The sequence below is a fragment of the Oryctolagus cuniculus genome, chromosome 4, assembly GCF_051225735.1.
Source record: "Oryctolagus cuniculus isolate XC-2025 breed Fujian yellow rabbit chromosome 4, ASM5122573v1, whole genome shotgun sequence".
Taxonomy (NCBI): domain Eukaryota; kingdom Metazoa; phylum Chordata; class Mammalia; order Lagomorpha; family Leporidae; genus Oryctolagus; species Oryctolagus cuniculus.
The window spans coordinates 173,484,495-173,508,570 of NC_142870.1; the positions used below are offsets into that span (position 1 = coordinate 173,484,495).

At 45.6% G+C, this 24,076-nt stretch overlaps 1 protein-coding gene across 50 annotated transcripts in view; it reads right to left on the reverse strand.

Annotated features, from left to right (window-relative positions):
- The window catches only part of LRRFIP2 (LRR binding FLII interacting protein 2), a 138,374-nt gene extending 114,572 nt beyond the window's left edge, over nt 1-23,802 (reverse strand). For 48 of the 50 annotated variants that reach the window (XR_016232942.1, XR_011388280.2, XR_011388279.2 and 45 more), the window contains exon 1: nt 23,662-23,802. The gene's annotated coding sequence lies outside the window, so the exon portion shown is untranslated. Of the gene's footprint in view, nt 1-809; nt 931-23,661 lie in introns of those variants that run through there. The other 2 variants (XM_089331310.1, XM_089331313.1) reach the window with 2 other exon arrangements.
- Nucleotides 23,803-24,076: the final 274 nt, after the last annotated feature.

A 24,076-nucleotide genomic window follows, 5' to 3' on the forward strand; every position in this document is an offset into this window, starting at 1 on the left:
AATTTTAACAAAAGCATGGAACAATCTAGAAAACAATGAAAAACCTGTGACTATAATCATTTTACTGTGTGACACATTTATATAACACAAAAATAGAAAAATCTGTACATGCATCACTTTTCTGTTTTTTCTTTTTATTATTTCAGAGGCAAGGAGACACAAAGTATTCCCATCCAACAATTCACTCCCCAAAATCCTGCAACCCCCACAGACAAGGGTAAAGCCAGGAGCTGGGATCAGGGAACTCAATCCAGTCTCCCACATGCGCACCAAAAACCTAATCCCTTGAGCCATTAACACTGTTTCCCTGGGCCAGCTCTGTAGCGCAGTGGGTTAATGCCCTGGCCTGAAGCGCCAGCATCCCATATGGGTGCCGGTTCAAGACCCGGCTGCTCCATTTCCTGTCCAGCTCTCTGCTGTGGCCTGGGAAAGCAGTAGAAGATGGCCCAAGTCCTTGGGCCCCTGCACCCACATGGGAGACCCGGAGGAAGCTCCTGGCTCCTGGCTTCTGATTGATGCAGCTCCTGCCATTGTGGCCAGTTGGGGAGTGAACCAGCAGATGGAAGACCTCTCTCTGTCTCTGTCTCTGTCTCTCTCTCTCTCTCTCTGCCACTCCTCTCTCTGTGTAACTCTTTCAAGTAAAATAAATAAATCTTTAAAAAAAAAAAAAAAAAAAAAAGAACACTGTTTCCCAGGGTTTACATTAGCAGGAAGCTTGGAGTCAGGAGCCAGAGCTGAGTATTAAACCCAGGCACTCAAGTATGGGATGCGGCATCTTGACCTTAAAAGTTTATTTTTGAAATACACACTTTTTGGGGCTAGTGTTGTGGTGTAGAGTTATGCCACCGCCCACAATGCCAGCATCTCATCTCATACAGGTGCAGTTCCAGTCTTGGCTGCTCCATTTCCAATCCAGCTCCCAGCCAAGGCCTGGAAAAGCAAAGGAAAATACACTCATGTGGGAGACCCAGATGAAGCTCCTGGCTCTTGGCTTTGACCTGGCCCAGCCCCAGCTATTGCATCCACTGGGGAGTGAACCAGCAGATCAAAGATCAAGCTCTCTCTGTAACTCTGCCTTTCAAATAAACCAAATAAATCTTTTTTAAAAAGAAAGAAAAAGAAAATTCACACTTTTTGGGAATGAAGCCTTAAGTGGTTGCCAATCCCCTTAACACAACACCACTGAGTGGGAAGAAACAGACTACAGAGCTAATTAATAGTGTACATACACTCTGCACACATCATTCTATATAAATTTCACCTCAAATGAAAAAAGAAGACTTCTATACAAATATAAAACTTTAGTCAATAATGTGCATGTTAAAACATTTAGGGTGAAAAGTACTGATACATACCACTTACTCTGAAATGCAACAACAATGAAGGATGAAATGAGTGAATGTGATGATGGGTGTGCACAGAATGGCTCTTTCAAGTTTTCTGTATATTTGAAAGTTTGTATAATAACATGCAGGAGGAAAAGAACTGGTTGAAAAGGGTGGACTGAGAGAGAAAGAGAAAGACAGAGACAGAGAAAGGGTAGATGACCAGGTGAACAAAAGTTAAAGGAACCAGAAATTGCTAAGCACATCTTGATTTGAAAAAGGCAGCAGAATACCAACAGTTACATATGCATTAGAAATAAAGAGTACAGGCAGGAGAAAGAATGGCCTGAAGTCCTGAGCCGGGGGGGGGGGGGGGGGGGGCAAGGAAAGAGAGAGGGAGAAGAGAGGATGGAAAGACAGAAAAGGAAAGAAGGAATTAAGGTTAAGACATCAATCCTACAAATATCTAGCCAAGATCACTACACACAATGAAGAAATCATTAGCAGAAATCTACAGAAAGAATAAAATGTAGATCCAGAAATTGAGACAAAGTGTGAAATGAAAATAAATATAGAGGACTGGAGGACTTGGCACAACAAGGAGAGGTGGATGCTACACACAAACTAAATCTCAAAAGAATGCTAGAACCTAGAATGATTAACTTAAATTCATATTTTATGAAGGATGGTGCCTAAAAAGGGTAAGTGAAAACCCGTAAAATCACTCCTCCTACTTCCATAATCAATTGTCGTAATAATTTAAAGTCTCATAGTTTTTGTTTTATTGACTTTTTAAAAAGATTTATTTATTTATTTGAAAGGCAGAGTTGCAGAGAGAGAGAGAAGTCTTCCACCTGCTGGTCCATTCCACAGATGGCCGCAACGGCCAGAGCTGTGCTGATACAAACCAGGAGCCAAGCACTTCTTCCGGGTCTCCCATGGGGGTGCAGCAGCCCAAGCACTTGGGCCATCTTCCACTGCTTTCCCACGCCATAGCAGAGAGCTGGATGGGAAATGGAGCAGCCAGGACTCAAACCGGCGCTTGTATAGGATGCCAGCACTGCAGGTGGAGGCTCTATTTATTTTAAAGGCAGAGCAACAGAGAAAGGAGAAACAGAAAGTGAAACCTTTCATCCATTGATTCACACCCCAAATGTCCACAGCAGCAAGGGCTGTTGAAGCCAGGAGTGAGGCACTTTAAGAGGGTCTCCCACACTGGGTAGCAGGAACCCAAGTACTTGGACCATGATCTGCTGCATCCCAGGCAAATTAACAGGAAGCTAGACAGGAAGCAAAGAACTGGAAATCAAACCAGCACTCTGAGATAGGATGTAGGTGTGCCAAGCAGTCCCTAAAGTCTCATGTTTTGAAAACACACTATTCTCTTGGCCGGCGCCTCGGCTCACTTGGCTAATCCTCCACCTGCGGCACCAGCTCCTGGGGTTCTAGTCCCCGTTGGGGCGCCGGATTCTGTCCCGGTTGCTCCTCTTCCAGGCCAGCTCTCTGCTGTGGCCAGGGAGTGCAGTGGAGGATGGCTCAAGTGCTTGGGCCCTGCACCCCATGGGAGACCAGGAGGAAGCACCTGGCTCCTGGCTTCGGATCAGCATAGCTCCGGCAGTAGCGGCCATTTGAGGGGTGAACCAATGGAAAAGGAAGACCTTTCTCTCTGTCTCTCTCACTGTCTAACTCTGCCTGTCAAAAAAAAAAAAAAAAAAAAGGCAAGCAAGCAAGCAAGCACACTATTCTCATACATCTGACGCCAACTGATAATCTTACCATTGCTCTCCTCACAGAGTGACATGCCAGAGGTTACACTGCTTCCCTGCTAACCATGCCGTTCTATGAAATGAACACTGATGGGCTACATGTCTGACACATCTTCACAGTAACATGTCATCGACCATGCAGAACCCAAATTAGGAAGATAAACTCTTACCCACAATTACATTCTCAGTATGCCCGGAGAAGCAAAGATTTTTCTAAAACCATTCAAATGAACTTCCTTCACTATGTCTTTTAAAGTATCTCAAAGACATACAAATACACAATCAGAAAATGAGAAAGGAAGAGAGAAAATTAAATACAGACGTGTATAGAACAGACTTAAAAGTAAACTGAAACAGGGGCCAGCGTTGTGGCAGAATGGGATAAGCTGCCACTTGTGATGCCAGCATCCTGTATGCACACCGTTCAAGTCCTGGCTGCTCCACTGCTATTCCAGTTCCCTGCCAAAGCACCTAGGAAAACAGCAGAGGATGGCCCAAGTAGCTTGGACCCCAGCACCCATATGGGAGACCCAGAAGAAGCTCCGGGCTTCAGCTTGGCCCAGCTCTGGCTGTTGCAGCCATCTGGGAAATGAATGAGCAGATAGTAGATGGTCTCTTTTTGTCTTTGTCTCTTACTTTCTGTGACTCTGCCTTTCAAATAAATCAATAAATCTGTTTTTAAAAACATACTGAATCTATAAATCAACATGGAAAGCATCACCATCTCAATAATATTAAGACTTTAAAAAAAAAAATGCTTCTCCTGGGGCCGGCGCTGTGGCACAGCAGGTTAATGCTCTGTCCTGAAGCGCCAGCATGCCATATAGGCGCCGGTTCAAGACCCAGCTGCTCCACTTCCAACCCAGCTCTCTCCTGTGGCTTGGGAAAGCAGTGGAGGATGGTCCAGGTCCTTGGGCCCCTGCACCCGCATGTGACCCAGAGGAAGCTCCTAGCTCCTGGCTTCGGATTGGCGCAGCTCCGGCCGTTACAGCCACCTGGAGAGTGAACCATCGAATGGAAGATTTCTTTCTCTCTGCCTCTCCTCTCTCTGTGTAACTCTGACTTTCAAATAAATAAATAAATCTTTATAAAAAAAAAAAAAGACTTCAATCCATGAACATGGGGTGTCCTTCTAGCTGTATGGATCTTTAAGTTCATTCTACAATGTTTTCGTTTCTAACATAAAAAGCTTTACACTTTATTACATGTATTCTTATGTTACAGGTCATTCTGAAAATCCGATAGATAAAAAGTTTCTACAAATTGTAAAGTACTATGGAAAAATGGGCCATCACTGGTATTAAAAAAAAAAAAAAAAAAAAGGATCTGAAATCACAGTAGCAAAAGAAAAGTGGCAAACAAATTCAAATTCACAAGTAAATTCCCTGGCTAAATTTAGCCTTTAGTGGAGTCAAGGGTGGATAAGTCAGGGATTGTACATTTCTAAACACAAATATAATCTAACACCAGACCTGCATATTTAACAGGAAGGTGCTTTTTACTATTTTCAGTTGTCCAAATATGTAGCGACTTTAAGAGGTACTGGAAGTCCTCTTGCTGAACTACGTAAGTGTGTTTTCTTTCTGAGGTATACGGATTTATTACTGAAATACTTCCTCCAGCAAAAGAAAAGGAAACTAAAACACTTAAGAGGCATTGTAACCCACCTCTGCTAATCATTATAAAACAGAAGGAACCAAAATTAAGCCCCAAAGGAAAAACTACTTAAATTCACCTCAGTTGTTTCTTGTTTTATTTTTTATTTGAGAAGCAGAAAGACAAGAGAGCCCCATCCACTGGTCCACTCCCCAAATGCCTTCACTGATGGGCTGGACCACACCAAAGCCAGGAGCCAGAAACTCAATTCAACTCTTCCACAAGAGTGGCAGGGACCCAACCACTTGGACCATCACCTGCTCCCTCCCAAGAAGAAACAGCCACCTTTCCCTGAATACCTCTGTGAGTTTTTCCATCCATGTAGTTCATTCACTGGTGGGGAAAAACATGGGACAGGAGGCATCGGTGTTATAGAAAAAAAGATACAGCCGGCGCCGCGGCTCACTAGGCTAATCCTCCACCTTGCGGCGCTGGCACACGGGGTTCTAGTCCCGGTCGGGGCGCCGGATTCTGTCCCGGTTGCCCCTCTTCCAGGCCAGCTCTCTGCTGTGGCCAGGGAGTGCAGTGGAGGATGGCCCAAGTGCTTGGGCCCTGCACCCCATGGGAGACCAGGAGAAGTACCTGGCTCCTGCCATCGGAACAGCGCGGTGCGCCGGCCGCGGTGGCCATTGGAGGGTGAACCAACGGCAAAAAGAAGACCTTTCTCTCTGTCTCTCTCTCTCACTGTCCACTCTGCCTGTCAAAAAATAAAAAATTTAAAAAAGAAAAAAAGATACAAACATCTTTCCTCTCAAGCCATACTGACCAAATTTGTAGAACTAAAATTTGTCTTAGATACAAAAGACAAAGTAACACCCTGAAATGGTAGGCAAGATATCAGGCGCAAAAAAGGAAGAAGTTAGCAAGATACACCATAATATAAGCACAATGTCTGAGAGAAAATGATCGGAATAGAGCAGAGCTGATGGCACAGATGTGCACAGCTAATCCAAATGCTACCCCAATCCCAAGACACATGCAGAGAGTTCCACTGTAGATGTTGTCAGCCCTCCATATCTGCAGTTTCTGGATCCACAGATTCAACTAAGTATAGAAAGAACATATCTAAAAACATTGTTCTATTTTTAGTGTCCTTATTCACTAAATAAATATAACAACTATTAACACAGTATTTACATTGTATTACATAAGTAATCTAAAGATGATCTGAAGCATACAGGAGATGTGCATAGTTCATATGCAAATACTACACCATTTCATAGAAGGACTTGAACATCCACGGATTCTGGTATCTGAGTGGGTCCTGGAACCAACCCCCCAGGGATGGCAAGGAATGAATTACACATTCCTTCTGCTGATAAAACCTAATACCAGGGGCTGGTGCTATGGTGTGGCGGGTAAAGCCTCAGCCTACAGTGTCAGCATCACATATGGGCACCGGTTCAAGTCCAGGATGTTCCACTTCTGATCCAGCTCTCTGCTATGGCCTGGGAAAACAGTGGAAGATGGCCCAAGGACCCTGCTGCGCTCGAGTGTGAGAGCTGGAGGAAGTTCCTGGCTTCAGATCAGCACAGCTCTGGCAGTTGCAGCTACCTGGGGAGTGAACCAGCAGACAGAAGACACTTTTCTTTCTCTCTCTCTCTCTCCCCCCCTCCCTCCCTGCCTCTCTGTAACTCTGCCTTTCAAAAGTAAAAAAGAAAGAGAAATTGACTTCTCCACTAATATATGTTCCCCCACCAAGGGCCAACACTGGCGTGGTGGGTAAAGCTGCTGCCTGTGGTGCAGGCAGCCCACGTGGGCAGCGATTCAAGTCCCAAAGGCTCCACTTCCAATCCAGCTCCCTGTTAATGGGCCTGGGGAAGCACTGGAAGATGGCTCAAGTTCTTGGCCCCTATCCACATGGGAGACCAAGAAAAAGCTCCTGGCTGCTGGCTTCGGATTGTCCCAGATTATCCCAGCTCCTGCTGTTGCGGCCATCTGGGGAGTGAACCAGTAGTGCACTCACGCACTCGCTCTCTCTCTTTCTCTTAAACTCTGCCTTTCAAATAGTTAAATAAATCTTAAATCTTAAAAAAAGAAAAATAAAAGCTACATGCTTAAAAAAAAGAAAAGTGAAGAGGCAATTTCTCCTTCTTGCTTCCCATGTGATCTGTCACCCGCTGGCCTTTCCAGATACCTCAACCAATGGGGCTGCCTAATCTTGGATTGTGAACCTCCAAAACTGTAAGCTTCTTCCTTCCTGAGTTCTTCCTTTTAGCTATTTTAGTTAAAGTAACAAAAGGCTGACTAATACAACACTGTGCACACGTTAATCAAAAATTTTAAAGACTAAAATAATTTCAGGTTAAAAAAATCCTAAAGCTGTCTGTCTGGCATCTGGACACACCGTGGCCAGGGATGAGCTCCCAAGGCCTTGGGCATCCCCACCGCTATGGCTATACTTGCTGGTTTCAGCCCACATAGCTGCTTTTTGGGGCTTCCAACAGAAATCTGGCATGGTAGGTTGCTGGTTGCCTACCTTCTTGGATCTACATATCAGCTTCACAGCCGTAGAGTCTATGCTATGACTCTTGACCCCGCAACACACCCCCTGGCCTCCCAGGTTTTCCTCTGAAATCTTAGTGGGAGCTGCTGTGGCCCCATAACCCTTGCATTCTGTGTCTGCAAAGATCATACAGATGACATCAAGGTCTGCTGCCATTACGAACTGTGAATGAGACCACTAGAAACACACTGCCGTAGCCACAGAGCATTTGCAGGGAAGCCAGAATGTGGAGCTGAAGGTGCGGCCTCAGGGCAGATTAGTGAAACAAAAGTGCATTTCCAGGCCTTTGTTGATGGGAAGATTTCTGAGATGCCCCGAGGCATCTTTTCTGTCATCCCAGTGCAAAGCGCTTGGCTTTGTCTTATCTGCACTGACTCTAAGAACTGTATCCTCCTAGGTCTTACCCTTAAAGGCTTTTGTTCTTTTCCTGGCTAGGATGTGATTTTTTTTTTTCAAATTTATCCACTTTTTTATTTCTGCTCCTGATTCTCAATGTAAAATGGAATAAAAGTGCCTAATAACCACCAAAAAAAAAAAAAAAGTGAAGAGACAACCAAAAGAATAGGAGAAAATATTTGCAAACTACATATCCGATAAATGATTAATAATCAGAATATAAAAGGAGCTCAAGAAACTCAACAACAAAAGAAAAAATCCAGTTAAGAAAAGGGCAAAGGATATGAACAAGCACTTTTCAAAGGAGGAAATACAAATGACCAACAGACACATGAAAAACTGCTCATCATCACTTAGCAAAAAGTGAAATGCAAATAAAAACCACAATGAGATATCGCCTCACCCCAGTTACAATGGCTATCACTCAAAAATCAAAAAGTAGCAAGTGCTGATGAGGATACAGAGAAAAGGGTGCCTTAATACAATGCTGGTGGAGCTGCAAAATGGTACAACCACTATGGAAAACAGTGTGGAGATTCCTCAGAAAACTGAAAACCTATCTACCACATGACCCAGCTATCCCACTCCTGGAAATGCATCTCAAGGAAATGAAATGAGCATATCAAAGAGTTACTTGTCCTCCAATGTTTTCACAGAAGCTAAGATATGGAATCAACCTAGATGTCTATCAATGATAACCGGATAAAGAAAATGTAGCAAATATACATGCAATGGAATATTTTTCAGCCACAAAAAAAGAATGAAATCCTGACATGTGCAACAAAATTGATGTAACTGGAGATCATTACGCTATGTCAAACAAGCCAGACCCCGAAAGACAAATACCACATTTTCTCTTATTTGTGGTAGTTAATACATAGAGTATAAAACTTGTGTGCTTATCATATCATTTGATATATGGTTATAAATAGTGCTTCATTAAATCATATCATGTAAATGACAACATACTTATTTCACATGTGAAAAAAAAGAAATTGGAGAATACTGAGGACTCTTGGGGTACTAGTAATGCTTTGCTTTTAGTGTAGGTGTTGCTTATGAGGGTGATCAAATGACAAAAAAAAAACCTCATTTATCTGCACACTTAGGTGCATTTCTTGATATGTATGCCATATTTCAATAAGATGTTAAAAAAAAAAAAGGCACAGCCTGGACTGCCTGATTCCGATATGAAGTATACTCTAGGAGTCATGTGAGAGAACAGATTATGAGTTCTTGGCTCCTAGCTTCTGCCTAGCCCAGATTCAGAAACGGTGGGCATTTGGGGACTAAAGCAGCAGATGGAAGGATCTCTCTGCCTTTCAAATGAAATTAATTAATTTAAAAGAATAATTTGGTTAAAATAAACTACGCAAGGAGAAGAAAACTTGAAAAATCACTGATTAATGTCTTTGGAGAATTAAGAGTATATTGCAAATAAAAAATATTGCAATCATGAAACAAGAATAGTGGATTCTAAAAAATTGCAGGTAAAAATGAGATTCTGGATATCAAAATGACAGTAGAAATCAAAAACTAAACAGAAATCAGCGGTTCTACTCCTAGTGTACACAAAAAAGAATTGGACACATATACCCACAGAAAAACCTGTACATGATGATCACAACAGCATGATTCATAACAGCCAGAAGTGTAAACAACACAAACATCTACGAGCTGATGCATGGATAAGCCAATATGGTACATAACAATGGAATATCATCCATTCATAAAAAGGAATAATGTACTGACTCACACTGCAGTAATGAACCTTAAAGACATGAGAATAGGCCGGCGGCGCGGCTCACTAGGCTAATCCTCCGCCTTGCGGCGCTGGCACACTGGGTTCTAGTCCCGGTCGGGGCACCGGATTCTGTCCTGGTTGCCCCTCTTCCAGGCCAGCTCTCTGCTGTGGCCAGGGAGTGCAGTGGAGGATGGCCCAAGCACTTGGGTCCTGCACCCCATCGGAGACCAGGATTAGTACCTGGCTCCTGCCATCGGATCAGCGCGGTGCGCCGGCTGCAGCACGCAGGCCGTGGCGGCCATTGGAGGGTGAACCAATGGCAAAAAGGAAGACCTTTCTCTCTGTCTCTCCCTCTCACTGTCCACTCTGCCTGTCAAAAATTTAAAAAAAAAAAAAAGACATGAGAATAACTGAAAAAAACCAGACTTACAGGCTATATATTGTACAATTTATTTTATGCGAAAGGCCCAGAATAGGGAAAATAGTTGCACAACCACTGACAGTATCACCACTTTAATGGGGAAAATTTACGCTGTGTGAATTTTATCTCAATAAAAAAAAAAAGCAATATAAAAAAAGTCAGAAAGCTTGGAAAATAAAATTCAGGAAGTCTCATAGGAAACAGAGGAAAAAAGAGATGAAAAGCAGAAAACAATAAGGTTAACTTACCAGTCTAGAGGGACCAGCATTCAAGTAACCAGACAAAAAGAGGAGAGAAGAAAAGAAAAACCAAACATTAACAAAATAACTTGCCAGAAGTCAAGGACCTGAGCTGTCAGGCACCATGGAGTGTTGGACACAAATCTTGAATTCACACCAAAGTATATACCACACAGAGTGTTCAACACTGGGAACAAAACTTGTTTCATAAGCTTGCAGAAAGGGGAAAATCAGGTCACATATATTGGAATGTTCAGGACATCAAAAGTAATTCTGGAGACAAGAAACAGTAAGCGTGGTTGATACCTTTGAACTCCTGAAGGAGAACTACAAACTATAAGCAGCCTTATCCTTATCAAACTACCCTACTCTCATGCTTAATTACTACAGACTTTTCCTGACACACAACGTCCCAACATTTTACCTATTTTATACCCTTTGTCAACACACCACTGGATGACAGGTCATCAAGTAAACGGGGAAATCAAGAGAAACAGCATTAAAAGGAACAAACAACATCCCCAACTCAATGATATCCCAAAAGAAAACTACAGATTGAAGCAATGATATCCAAAAGACATTGGCAAAGGGGGGACAGCATTGTGGTGTAGCAGGTTAAGCTGTATCAGAATGAAGGTTCAAATCCCAACTGCTCCACTCCTGATCCAACTCCCTGCTAATGCACCTGGGAAGGCAGCAGCAAGGCAGCCCCAGTGCTTGGGCCCCCCGCCCACCCACGTGGGAGATGGAATGGAGTTCCTGGTTCCTGGCTTAGGACTGGTGCAGAGCTGACTGTGTGGCAGTGAACCACACTTTTCTTGAGACTTTCATTCTTTCTTGACCCTATCCAAGTTGATAAAGTACCTGTTGTTCTCTTCCCTGTTCCCTGCATGGGCTAAGGACGTCTTTCACAGCACAGACGTGTTTTTTCTTTACCTGTATCTGAGAGCTAGCGCATGATAAGCTTAGAAGCAAAACAGCCGTGTACTCCCCCAACTATTATTCTGTTAGATAGTGAGGACCCTGTAAACACTTCCGCTCTGCCAGATGCCCTGGTGATGTGTTTCTCAGGACTCAAGAACAAACTTTCCCAACAGCTTAGATAAGGCTTAAGGAGGACTCCCCTCAGCCTATGTCTCCAAGAAGCCTTCGTCTAACAAGGGCAATGGGAATCTTTCCCATCACAGATAGCTGTATACTTGCTGTTCAGTTTTAATAATCAAAACAATATGTGGCCGGCGCCGCGGCTCACTAGGCTAATCCTCCACCTTGCAGCGCCAGCACACCGGATTCTGTCCTGGTTGCTCCTCTTCCAGGCCATCTCTCTGCTGTGGCCCAGGAGTGCAGTGGAGGATGGCCCGAGTGCTTGGGCCCTGCACCCCATGGGAGACCAGGAGAAGCACCTGGCTCCTGCCATCGGATCAGCGCAGTGCGCTGGCCGCAGCGCACCGGCTGCGGTGGCCATTGGAGGGTAAACCAACGGCAAAGGAAGACCTTTCTCTCTGTCTCTCTCTCTCACTATCCACTCTGCCTGTAAAAAAAAAAAAATAATAATAATCAAAACAATATGCTGCTTAGAGATGCATGGTATGGCAGAGACTGGTTTAATGTTCACCAAGCCCTCCCCTTTGCTGCCTGAACCTCAGGGGTATGCTGTACTCACATCCTTCCATGTAAACACATCCCTGCCTCTGGGCTCTGCCCTGGGGAATGTGAGTGGAAGTGTTATTTGCCCTCCTATCTGCAGGTCGGCTGCAGAGGACTCTAGGCAAGTTTCTGAGGCCCCGGAGGATGGCAGAGCCACTAGAGGAAAGAAGCCTGAGTCCCTCCATGACTATAAACAGACTGCCCCTCCACCCCTGTGCTCCCAGTCACGGGGACAGGCAGGTGAATGAGAAGCACACTCTGTGGTAAAGCACTGACACTGGAGCATCCCCGCTGAAGGAGGCAGCCTATCCTGACAGACACGAAAAGAGGGCAGAACTACTCCGCTTTTCAAATTCGTCATGTATAGTAGGCGAGGGAGACTGCAACACTGGACAGGAAACAGTCTGAAGAGAATGACTAATGTGTAAAATTGGATTGTGATTGCCTGGAGGAGACAGAATGCAATTAAAGAATACCTTGAGGGAACTTCTAGAAAACCACAATGTGGAATTTCTTAACCTAGGTTAAAAAAAAAAGTAATCACTTTACTAAGCTTCCTAAGATCATATTTTTGTCATATATTTTTTCTCTTTCATAAACTGTTTTATTCAAAATAAGTTTATTTCACAACTTATAAATTTATAAATTGATTTCTATCATAAATTAAGATATATGGATGGATGGATGGATAGATGGCTGGAGAGATAGAACATGCCCTTGAAAAATCTGTTGCGAGCATGTGGTGGGGAAAAAGGCAATCGGTAATCAGAAAACTATAAAATTTAAAAAAAATTTATTTATTTATTTGAAAGAGCAACAGAAAGAGAGGGAGAGACAGACAAAGAGATCCCATCCACTGGTTCACTCCCCAAATGGCCTCAACAGCCAGGTCTCTGCCAGGCTGAAACCGGGAATTCCATCCTAGTCTCCCCATGGGTGCAGGGGCCTAAGCACTTGGACCAGCCTCTACTGCCTCCCCAGGTACATCTGCAAGAAGCTGCACTGGAAGCAGAGAAGCCAAGACTCAAATCAGCTGCCCTGATGTGGTGTCCCATGCAGAGGTTTAACCACTGCACAGCAACACTGGCCCCTGTGCTTGCGCCATCGCGGGTTGGCTCCCCAGGCACATAAGCAAGGAGCTGGATGGGAAGTGGAGTAGCCAGGGCTTGAAAGAGCACTCACTCTGTCACAGGAAACAAGTGAACGAAGCAATGCCTTTGCCAGCTGCACCGCGACATCAGCCCCTGTGCAAAATCTTAAAAGCAACTTTAACCACCAGAAAAAAAATAAAAGTTGCACAAGGAAGCAACCATGATATATTACTTGCCTGAACAATAAGCAATATTTAATTATAATAAAAACACTAATTATTGATCTGAAATTTCAAAATTGGGATGCTGTAGGGAAGGAAAGTGGCAAGAAATAATGAAGAAAAACAAAATAACAATAACACCACCAGTAATTCCCATCATTTACAGGTACGTCTATTTTAGCAACATATGTATTTTTTAAACAAAAGCTAGTCTATAAAATATGTGCTATTTTATAACTAGCTATGGCAGACAGACTGGAAAGTGGTTCCTACCCTGATTCTGCCTCTTCATGTTCTTCTTTGTGTGAACACTTCCCCATTACAGTGGGCAAGATCTGTGCCTTAGCACTTCTTTTCAGTTTTTATTGACTGATTGATCTGAGACATACAGAAAGAGAGACCGAGACAGAGCGAGCTCTCTTTCACTGGTTCACTATCTAAATGCCTGTAACAGCCAAGGCTGGGCCAGGCTAAAGCCAAGAGCCAGGGACCCAATCCAGGTCTCTCATATGGGTGGCAGGAACCCAGTTACTTGAGCCATGACCTCTGCCTCCCAGGCTCTGCATCAGCAGGAAACCAGAGTCAGGAGTTGGAGCAGGTATTGAATCTAGGCACTCCCAGACAAGATACAGGCGACCCAACAGCATCGTAACCACCCCTACGACTTACTTCTAGCCAATAAAACAAGGCAAAGGTTACAGGATGTCACTCCCGTAATTCCGATACATTAGATAAGACTGTCTTGCTGGTCTCCCTCCTGGATTGATGAAGCAGTCACACTGAGAAACGCCATGGGACCAGGAGGAGCTTCAAGTTGCTGTTAGAAACTGAGAAGCTTTTAGGATCTGAAGGCAGATCAGTTGTAGTGAGTAAAAGACTTAATGCTTTGCACCAAAATAATGTTTTAAGTCCAACTTCCATGAACTTTCAGGAGGATAAACAACTTCTATAACTCAAAAACAAAGGCAAAATTAAAAGATGGGCAAGGGATATAAAAAGATCATCTCTTAAAAAAAAAAAAAAAAAAGACACACAAATGGCCAAGAAAAACAAAGAGGTGCTGAACATCACTCTTTAGGGAAATGCAAATCAAAATCACAATGAGGGGCCAGCACTGTGGCACAAAGTGTTAAGCTGCAGCGTGCAATGCCAACATCCCATAGGGGTGCCAGTTCAATTCCTGGCTGATCCACTTCTGATACAGCTCCCAGATAATGCTCCTGGGAAAGCAGAGGAAAATGGCCCAAGTGTTTGTGCTCCTGCAACCACATGGGAGACCCCACCCGATGAAGCTCCTGGTTTCAGTCTGTCCCCAGCACTGGTTGTTGCAGCCATGTAGGGAGTGAACTAGTGGATCAAATATTTCTCTTTCTGTTCTCCCTCTAATTCTGACTTTCAAACTTTACTCCCCAAATGGCTGCAACAACCTGGGTTGGGCCAGGCTGAAGTCAGGAGCCAGAAACTCCATCCGTATCTCCCACATGGTTGATAGGAACTCAAGTACTTGAGCTATTATCTGCTGCTTCCCAGCTGCAGGGAGCAGGAGCGGAAGCAGGGTAGCCAGGACTCAAAGTGGCACTCTAATATGGGAGGGGATCCCAAACGGTGGCTTAACCTGCTGCACCAGAACACCCCCCCCCCCAAGTGGCATCTTAACCACTGACCCAAATACTTGTTCCAAATGCTTGCTGTTTACTGTTTTTTAAAACATTATCTTCCTAGTGGAAGCCACCCTAATGAAAACTAAGTGATATTTCACTGTGATTTTTAAAAAAACATTTATTTATTTGAAAAGCAGAGTTACAGAGAGATAGAGAGAGACACAGGAAGAGATCTTCCATCCACTGGTTCACTCCCCAAATGGCTCCAATGGCCAGCGCTGGGCAAGGCCAAAGCCAGGAGCTAGGAGCTTCATCCAGGTCTCCCACGGGGGTGGTAGGGGCCCAAACACTTGAGTCATGTTACACTGCTTTTTCCAGGCCATTAGCAAGGAGGTGGACTGAGAGTTGAGCAACGGGCCAATGCTGTGGTACAGTGGATTAAGCTGTGACTCACAGTGCCAAATTCCCATATGTGCGCCAGTTCAAGTCCCAGCTGCTCCACTTCCCATCCAGCTCCCTGCTAATGTGCCTGGGAAAGCTGCAGAAGATGGCCCCCAAGTTCCTGGGCCCCTGCCACCTACATGGGAGACCCAGAGCAAGCTCCTGACTCCTGATTCCAGCCTGGTCCAGCCCTGGCTGTTGTGGCCATTTGGGGCGTGAGCCAGAGGATGGAAGATATCTCCGTCTCTCTAACTCTGCCTTTCAAATAAATGAATAAATCTTAAAAAAAAAAAAAGGGGGGGGGGCAATTAGGACATGAACCAGTGCCCATATGGGATGCTGGAGTCGCTGGCAGTGGTTTCACCCCACTACACACGCCGCAAGCGCCCAGCTTCCTGCTAACGTACAACCTGGGAGGCAGCACGTGATGCCACAAGTAGCTGGGTCACCTGTCACCCACATGCAAACCTCAAAAGATAGGTTTATTTTTAAAAAATGAAAGATAATAACGTACTGACTGAAGAGTGGAGGAATTAGAAAACTTGTACATTGCTGGTAAGAATGTAAAATGGTATAGCCACTGTGGAAACCAGTATGGTGGTTCCTCAAAAAAAGTACACATGGTCTGGATCCATATGATCCAGAAATTCCACTTCTGGGTATATACCTGAAAGAATGGAAGCTGGGACTCAACAAATTTTTGTAAACTCATATTTATGACAGCATTATTGATAACTCTAAAAGATAGCAACTCAAATGTCCATTCACAGTCTAGTCTACACATACAATGGAACTGTCTGAAAGGCAGAGTGGCAGAGAAGGGGGGGAGGGGGAGAGGGGGAGGGAGGGGGAGGGAGGGGGAGGGAGGGGGAGGGAGGGGGAGGAAGGGAGAGAGAGAGAGAGAGAGAGAGAGAGAGAGAGAGAGAGAAGCCTTCCATTCACTGACTCACTCCGAAAATGGCTGCAACACCCAGGTCTGCACCAGCCCAAAGCCAGGAACTAGGAACTCCATCCTAGTGTCCTACATGTGTGGCAACGGCCCAAGTCCTTGGGCCATCATTTGCTACTCCCAGGATGCATTAGCAGGAAGCTGGATCAGGAGAGCCGGAACTCTAATTGGTACCTTGACAGGGGATGCCATTGTGGCAAGCAGTGGCTTAACCTGCTATGCCACAATGCTGGCCTTGATACAATGGAATTCTATTCAGTCCTAACAAGGAATGAAACTCTGATACATGCCATGGATGATACTACCCTGAGTGAAATAAGGCATAATAGACCAATATTGTATTATTCTACTGATATGAGGCACCTAAAGTAGTCAGACTCATAGCGACAGAAAGTAGAACAGTGGTTGCCAAAGACATGGGGAGTGAGGAGTTGTGTTTAACGAGTCGAGTTCCAGCTGCAGCAATGGAAAAAGTTCTAGAGAGGGGTGTGCAGAACAATGCGGACATACGTAAAAGCACTGAACTGTACACTTAAAAATGGTGCCAATGGTGATCACTATGTCACCACAATAAAAAAATGGAAAGATGGTCAACAAGGTAAACTATATGCCATCTCCCTTTTACAAAATTTAAAAAGAAACTTTGGCTACAATGGAAAGGATGAATTTGGCAAGACAAAGAGTGACAGTGATAGTCACCCACTCTGTCTAGAAAAATATCTAAAGAGGAAATATATAAACAGAAAAATATCTAAAGAGAAAAATATCTAATCTAAAGCAATTTTTTTCTATCTTTAATCCTATACTCTTGAGGTCACTTACTTGGAATACTTAATTATTTTAAGATAGTATGTTTACTAATTGTATTGTTTGTTAGAAAACCAAAAGACTGTTTCTAGTTAAAATGTTTCTACTTAAGAAAGTGGAGTTGTAGAAAGAATAACAAAGTGCTCAGAATAAGTAACTTAAAATTAAATCTGAGCACTAAGATACTGGGACTTCAAGGTGAAAATAATGGTAAAAAATGAATAATGATTTTTTTTTTTTTTTTTTTTTTTTTTTTGGACAGAGTTTAAACAGTGAGAGAGACAGAGAGAAAGGTTTTCCTTACATTGGTTCACCCCCCCAAATGGCCGCTATGGCCAGCGTGCTGCGCCAATCCGAAGCCAGGAGCCAGGTGCCTCCTCCTGGTCTCCCATGCGGGTGCAGGGCCCAAGCACATGGGCCATCCTCCACTGCCTTCCCAGGCCACAGCAGAGAGCTGGACTGGAAGAGGAGCAACTGGGACAGAATCTGGTTCCCCAACCAGGACTAGAACCCGGGGTGTCAGCGCCACAGGCGGAGGATTAGCCTAGTGAGCTGCAGCCAATAATGATTCTTTAAAGAGGGTTTTAATATTCCATCTCTGAGGGGCCTGCACTATGGCGTGTAAAGCAGCCACCATCCCATATGGGCTCCACTTCCTGTCCAGCTCTCTGCTGTGGCCTGGGAAGGCAGCAGAAGATGGCCCAAGTCCTTGGGCCCCGGCACCCACGTGGGAGACCCGGAAAAAGCTCCTGGCTCCTGGCTCCTGGCTCCTGGCTTCGGATCAGCGCACCTCTGGCCTTTTCAGCCAATTGGGGAGTGAACCAGAGGATGGAAAACTCCTCCCCCTCCCCCACCCCTTCCCCCTCCTCACCTCCCCTCCCCTTCTCTCTCTCTCTCTCTGCCTCTCCTTCTATTTATTTCAAATAAATAAATAAATCTTCAAAAAAACATTCCGCCTCTGAGAAAATAAAAATAGGATATGTACTCCAGGGCTTTTCCCAACCTCTATACCTCTCTCACTTCCTCTACTCTGTTCCACCCTTACTGTTTTGCAGATTTTTTGTTTGTTTGAATTTTCAAGGAAGAGAATGACTAATTATAACATCTTCTCCTTACATCAAATCCTACATACATCATCATAAATTGCTTGCAATCTTGATTTCTGAGGGCAACAAAAACTAAACTTCCTGTAGTCACAACATAATCTAAAGCATAAGAAAGGCAAATCATTGCAGACTTGTATCAAACAACATTAACTGTGATACCAAACTGCAGTTAAATATGGTGACATGAACCTTGGCCAAAGGGTGGGGCATGAAGTTCTTAACAGCTTTCTACCCTAAGACGATCAGCTAAAGAACTTTAGACTCAAGAGTTTCATTTACTAAATACAAATGTATTTTCTTTTGATGTTTTTTGTATTTGAAAGACAGAGTTACAGAGGGAGGTAGAGACATAGAGAGAAGTCTTCCATCCTCTGGTTCACTCCCCAGATGGCTGCAATGGCCAGAGCTGGGCCAGTCCAAAGCCAGGAGCCAGGAGCTTCTTCCAGGTCTCCCACACGGGTGCAGGGGCCCAAGGACTTGGGCCATCTTCCACTGCTTTCCCAGGCCATAGCAGAGGGCTGGATTGGAAGTGGAGCAGCCAAGTCTAGAACCGGTGCCCATGTGGGATGCCAGCGCTTCAGGTCAGGGCTTTAACCCACTGTGCCACAGTGCTGGTCCCAAATGTATTTTCAAAAGCCTATGAAAAATGCAATAAAAAGATGTTTCTTTCAGTGCAAAAAATATTTTTAAATTCATGCATAGTCATATAGGAAGCGTCAAAGTTTTCATGAGACACCACATGGTGTGGGAGACAGCTATGCTGGGAGATAGCATCTGATAATAACAGAGAGCTTAAAGATGTTCCTTCAGGATTCTATACATGCTACTACACAGTTCCATGGGAAAAACAAAATGAGAATCAGCAAAACATACTTTACTTGTTTGAACTCAAACCACCCATCGTTCCAAGAGTCCTTCTGATCCCAGTGACAAGAATGAAGGTCTCTGAATCAGACTACTCTTCCAGCCAGGGGTATGGCCTTCCTGTGCCGGTAACAGCACTGCTTTCTTCCCCTGCTGTAACACATTTAACTGATTTTTGGCAAACACTTTCAAAAAACCAGAACATTACATCAATACTGGGTACACCCTATGATCCCTCTTGCACACATTTTGTCTAATAAGCTTTCTGCCTTAGTTTTCCTTAACCACCCTCTTTTCTTGAAACAGGAGGAGGAGGAGGAAGGAGGAGGAGGAGAAAACAACAAAAACCTGAGTCCTGGGGTATACACACTAAGCTGATTTTCATCCTAAAACTTAGCCTTAATCTCCTGAAGACAAATGTCCTTTAGAAGGCACTCTTCTGTGGTTGCCGCTTTTCCTAAACCACAGGTCTTCCTGACTTGTAGCAGGGCCAGGTCAGATTATGGTTTTGTGGTAGGTTCTGTCAGGCGAGCTTTGACAATGCCTCAAAATAGACACTGGGCACCAGCCAGGGAAACTGCCACTCAGGAGTTCCAACCTCATACAATTAATCATTTTCTCTACTCACTCTCATTTCAAAAGGGCAAAGAATCCTGAACATCCTCCTGGTCACAGGTAACCTAACATCCAAATTAAAACACCTAAGCCTCCCTTATTCTGCTCACAACCACTTTGCAAAATAAAGACTGAATCTGTACCAACTTCCGGCCTTGAGAAATTAACCTGCCAAACAGAGCTCTCATTTGCAAAAGGATTTTTTGAACTTCCAGCTCCACAGAGGGTTTTTTTTTTCCTGAATGGTGAATATATTAAAAGACGGAAGGTAAAGGAAGACCAAAGTGGGCTATTTCTCTTGGGATGAATAATACAGCAGCAGACTTCAACAGGGCAAAGAGTTAAAACTACATACAATGTTTTTAATTGATATTCATCATAAAATTCCAAAATAATCAAGCTACAAAATGTAGCCATTTAATTATCACCAAATACGTTTATACGACAGCATCAATCTTCAAACTACACTATAGCTATTCTTACCAGTTCAATTAAAATTAACCACCTGGCCCTCTAGGGTGCTGTAAACTGCTTTATGAAATACATTTACCACACACACACACACTCTAATGGAGAGTTGGGGAACAGGCACTTGGTCTAGTGGTTAAGATGCCCATGTACCTGGGTTCAATTCCTGACGCCAGCTTCCTGCTAACACAGAACCTGGGAGGCAGCTGTGGTGGCCCAAGTAACTGGATTTTTACCATCCACATAAGAAACCTGAATTGAGCTGTAGGCTCTCAGCTTCAGCTTGGCCCAGCCCTGTTGCAGGCTTTGGAGAGCATAAAGGAGCCCTGCCTGCCTGCCTCTCTCACTCCCCCTCTCTCTAAAAAAAAAAAAAAAAAAAAAAAAAAAAAAAAAAAAAAAAAAAAGTTCTAAATTAAAAAAAAAATTGTCAAGCATTTGTTATAGCAGTTAAGATGTTGTGTGTGAGACCCACATCTTATGAGCAGCCAGGACTTGAACTGGCACCTACATGGGATGCTGGCATTGCAGGCAGCGGCTCCACCCGCTATGCCACAGCGCTAGCCCCTACTCCACTTCCAATCCAGCTCTCTGTTGTGGCCTGGGAAAGCAGAAGAAGATGGCCCAAGTGCTTGAGCCCCTGCGCCGTGTGGGAGACCTGGAGGAAACTCCTGGCTCTGGATCAGCCAAGCTCCGGTTCTGCCATCTGGGGAGTGAACCAGCGGATGGAAGACACACCCCTTCCCACCCTGCGGACACTCTAACTCTGCCTTTCAAATAAATAAAAATTTTTTTAAAAAAGAATGAAAGGTACAGGATATTTCTCCCAAACAGATGTGATTGTGTATGCAATGGAAAATTTGGAGAGGGACACACAAGAAAACATTAACAGTGGCTGCTTGAATTAGGGTTAGGAGTAAGGAAAGGCTAGTTTATGGTAAAAAGAGACTTCCTTTTTGGCCTACAACATTTCATTCTTAAATGTTTTATTGAGTTTTAAAAGCCCATAAATGTCTACTGAATCCATGAGGTGAGCATTCTTCTGTCTTCTCTGTATGCCCTTCTCATTCATCTCTGCTTCATCCACTGCTCTCCCCGCCACTAGACCAGGCCAAAACCACACGTATGCAGCAAGCACAGAGCAAAAACAGAACAAGAGGAGAATGACACGATAAACTCCGCTTTTAGCCTTGCAGGTTTTTTAATTTGATTGATTGTATCTGAAGGAGAGAGAGCGCGCGCTCGAGCAAGCAAGGTCGGGGTAGAGAGAGAAAGAGAGGTGAAAGCTGGCATCAGGAGCGGAGCCAGGACTTGAACCCAGGCCCTCCAACATGGAACTCAGGCAGGTTTTCATCCGCTGCTAGTTGAGTGCTTGATTTCTCTAAGTGCAGCCTAATTTATTGAAGGCCTAAGTTTTAACAGTGAAGGCACAATGTACAACACCAAAAAGATAATCTCCAAAGGTGTCCCACGTACACCCGAGAAGGGAAACTAAAGAAAAAGACTAAGTCATTTTGCTCAATTCTTTCTGACATTTTAAAGTTGTGTTTTGAATGATGGCCACAGAATCCATTCTTTATTTGCCATCTGGATAAGGTAGTACATTTTCCCAGTTAAAAGATCATTCAGGTACTCCAGAAAGACAATGACTACCTTAAAGGAAAAGACTATGTAAGAAATAGGCTGTCCTGTAGGTGCAGTGGTGGGGTGCCAAGGTAAGGACAGAAGAATGTTATTTCAATGATCCTCATCCAAATTCCCAGCACACTGCCAGGAGAATTATTCTTTTCTCTACATCGTCATCTCTACATCCATCCCATACTGAGAGCAGGGAAACAATTCACAAAGAACTTTGCAAGAAATCGTGTCTCCTTCTTGTTAACCTCCTTTCTAGTAAAGACTGTTTTTGTTTCGAGAGACACTTTGCCAGACACACTGTCCATATCACTTTTTCCTTCTTTATGGAGACGCTCAAATGCTGCCCTCAGAGGGTCTCCCTTTCATTTTTAGCTATCAAGACTGTCAGCTACGGTGATTTCCACAAGGGATTTTCCGAAAGGGCATCTCTGTTCACAGGGAACTGAAACTCTTAAGTCACTACTAACTGGACAAAAATCAAAAGCAACCTCAGCCAACACTCTGAATATAAGAATGGATATCCAAAGTGAGAAAGATGCCGAAAGTTAGTCAAAGTATTAAAGGAATCTGGTAAGCAACCCCAACAAGATAAACTTCCCTTTACTTTAGAACTAAGTTCTTCTAAGTGAAAATCAAGGTAAAATAAGCTAAATTCCAAAGAAAAAAGCCTGTGAGTATCAAAAACTCTAGGATCAGTTATTTTTCTTGACAACATTTTGAAAGCCAAAAATGATCAAGTTACATTTCAGGAAAAGGTGACTGCTAGTTTAAAATAAATGAATTCCAAAAAAATCGCAACTTCAGTACACACTTTCTTCTATAACACAACATAAAGACTCTGTACACTTATTCCCATTTTAAATGTTTAAGCCTAGAACGGCAAAATGGATGAGGCCTTCCACTCAAAAGGCTGTTTTGTACCGGGGCAAATTCTTCAGTGAACTCTCCGCACCTCAGCGACGGCCGTTCTGCTTCCCACAGACCCCGATTCTGCTTCTGCGCGCCTCCCATGATCCTCCCACAAGGGGCAAAAAACAGGTGGAATCGCACCAGCCCACTCTGGACCCAGCAGACCCTGCAAAAATGTCATTTTTACTTCCCCACGACATTTCCTAACAGCGAACGTCCAGCAACAACCCTAACAAAGCACTTCCCATACAACGAGCAAAGACACCCAGTTACACAGGCAGAAGCAGCCCTAGCTCGCCTCTATTTCAATTTCGAGATCCGTATCAATGATTCATAAAGTCAGTGACCTAACTTCCTAAATGAATCACACGTTCCAAAATCCCTGCTCAACGTGGGTATATATTTTAATACTCGGTCATCATCTCCCAACTTGCTAAACAGAGCGCGATGGTGAGACAAGGTTCATTCTGCAAGACTTGCAAACCACAGCAAACTTCCTCGTCGGGCGCGCTCATTCCCAAAATTTAAAAAATTTAAAAAAAAAAAATGGGGAGGGGGGAGGGAGGTGTGTTATTTCACAAACCCACTCGGAACTCGCCCATCCACACCCTGCTCTCTGCCTGTCCCGCTCCCCGCTCCACACACCCTCGTTCCCGCTGGGTCAACGTGAAAAGCCAGCGGCCACTGGGACCCCCGGTCCCTGCGGTCACTTAAACCTGTCCACCGCGGCTCCGCGAGCGGCAGAACCGCTGAGTCACTCGTCGGGAACGCACAGAAAGCAAAGTGCGGACAGCTGAGGTCCCGCGGGGGCCGCGGCGGGCGCCCGCACCTGGACTTTCTCCCCTGGCCGGGACGACGACGCGGCTGCCCCCGCTGCCCCTGCCCGCCGGCGTCCAGCCTTCACCCTGCCCCTCCCGGCAGACGCCAGTCCAGCCCGGGGCGACGAGGAAGGAGGAAAAAACCGCAGTCATAAAAACGCTACGGCCTGACGCGGGTCCGGGGGCCCCTGCGGGGCAGCACCGAGCGAGGCAGGCGGCGCCCGGGGGCGCCCGGAGGACAGCGCCTCGCCCCCCGCCCCCCGCCGCCGGAGGGACCCCGGGACCCCGCGCCCCGGGGAGGGCGCCCGAGGACCCCGGGTCGGCGGCCCCCGGCCAGGGTCAGCGGCGGCGCGGCGCTCAGCGCGCTGCCGCCGGCCGGGCAACGGGCCTCCGCCTCCCGGCCGCCCGCGCCCCGGGCGACAGCAGCGGCCCTTACCTGTCTCGGCCGCGGCGGCGCCGCCTTCCCCCGCGAGGGGCTGCAGCTCCCCACCGGGCGCGCGGCTGAGGTGGGCGGGCGGGCTCGGGTTCCCGGCCGAGGGGGCCGGGGCCGGACGCTGCAGCTCCCGGAGCCGGCGGGCCCGCCGGGCAGTCGCGCCGCTGCGCCGTCCGCGCCGAGGCTGAGACAGCGGGAACCGGCCCCGGGAGGCGCCGCGGCCCGAGCGGCGGGCGGAGGCGAGGCGCGGGGCGGGGCCGCGGGGTCGGCGACCCGCTCACCCGGAAGCACTTGTGGCGAGGGCGGCGCGGGAGCGGCGCGGCCGGTGGTCAGCGCGTCGGCGCGGCCGGGGAGGGGGCCGCCGCCCCCCGTGGGGCCGGCGAGCGCCCGGGGCCCCGCGAGCCGCTTGGGGGAGGCG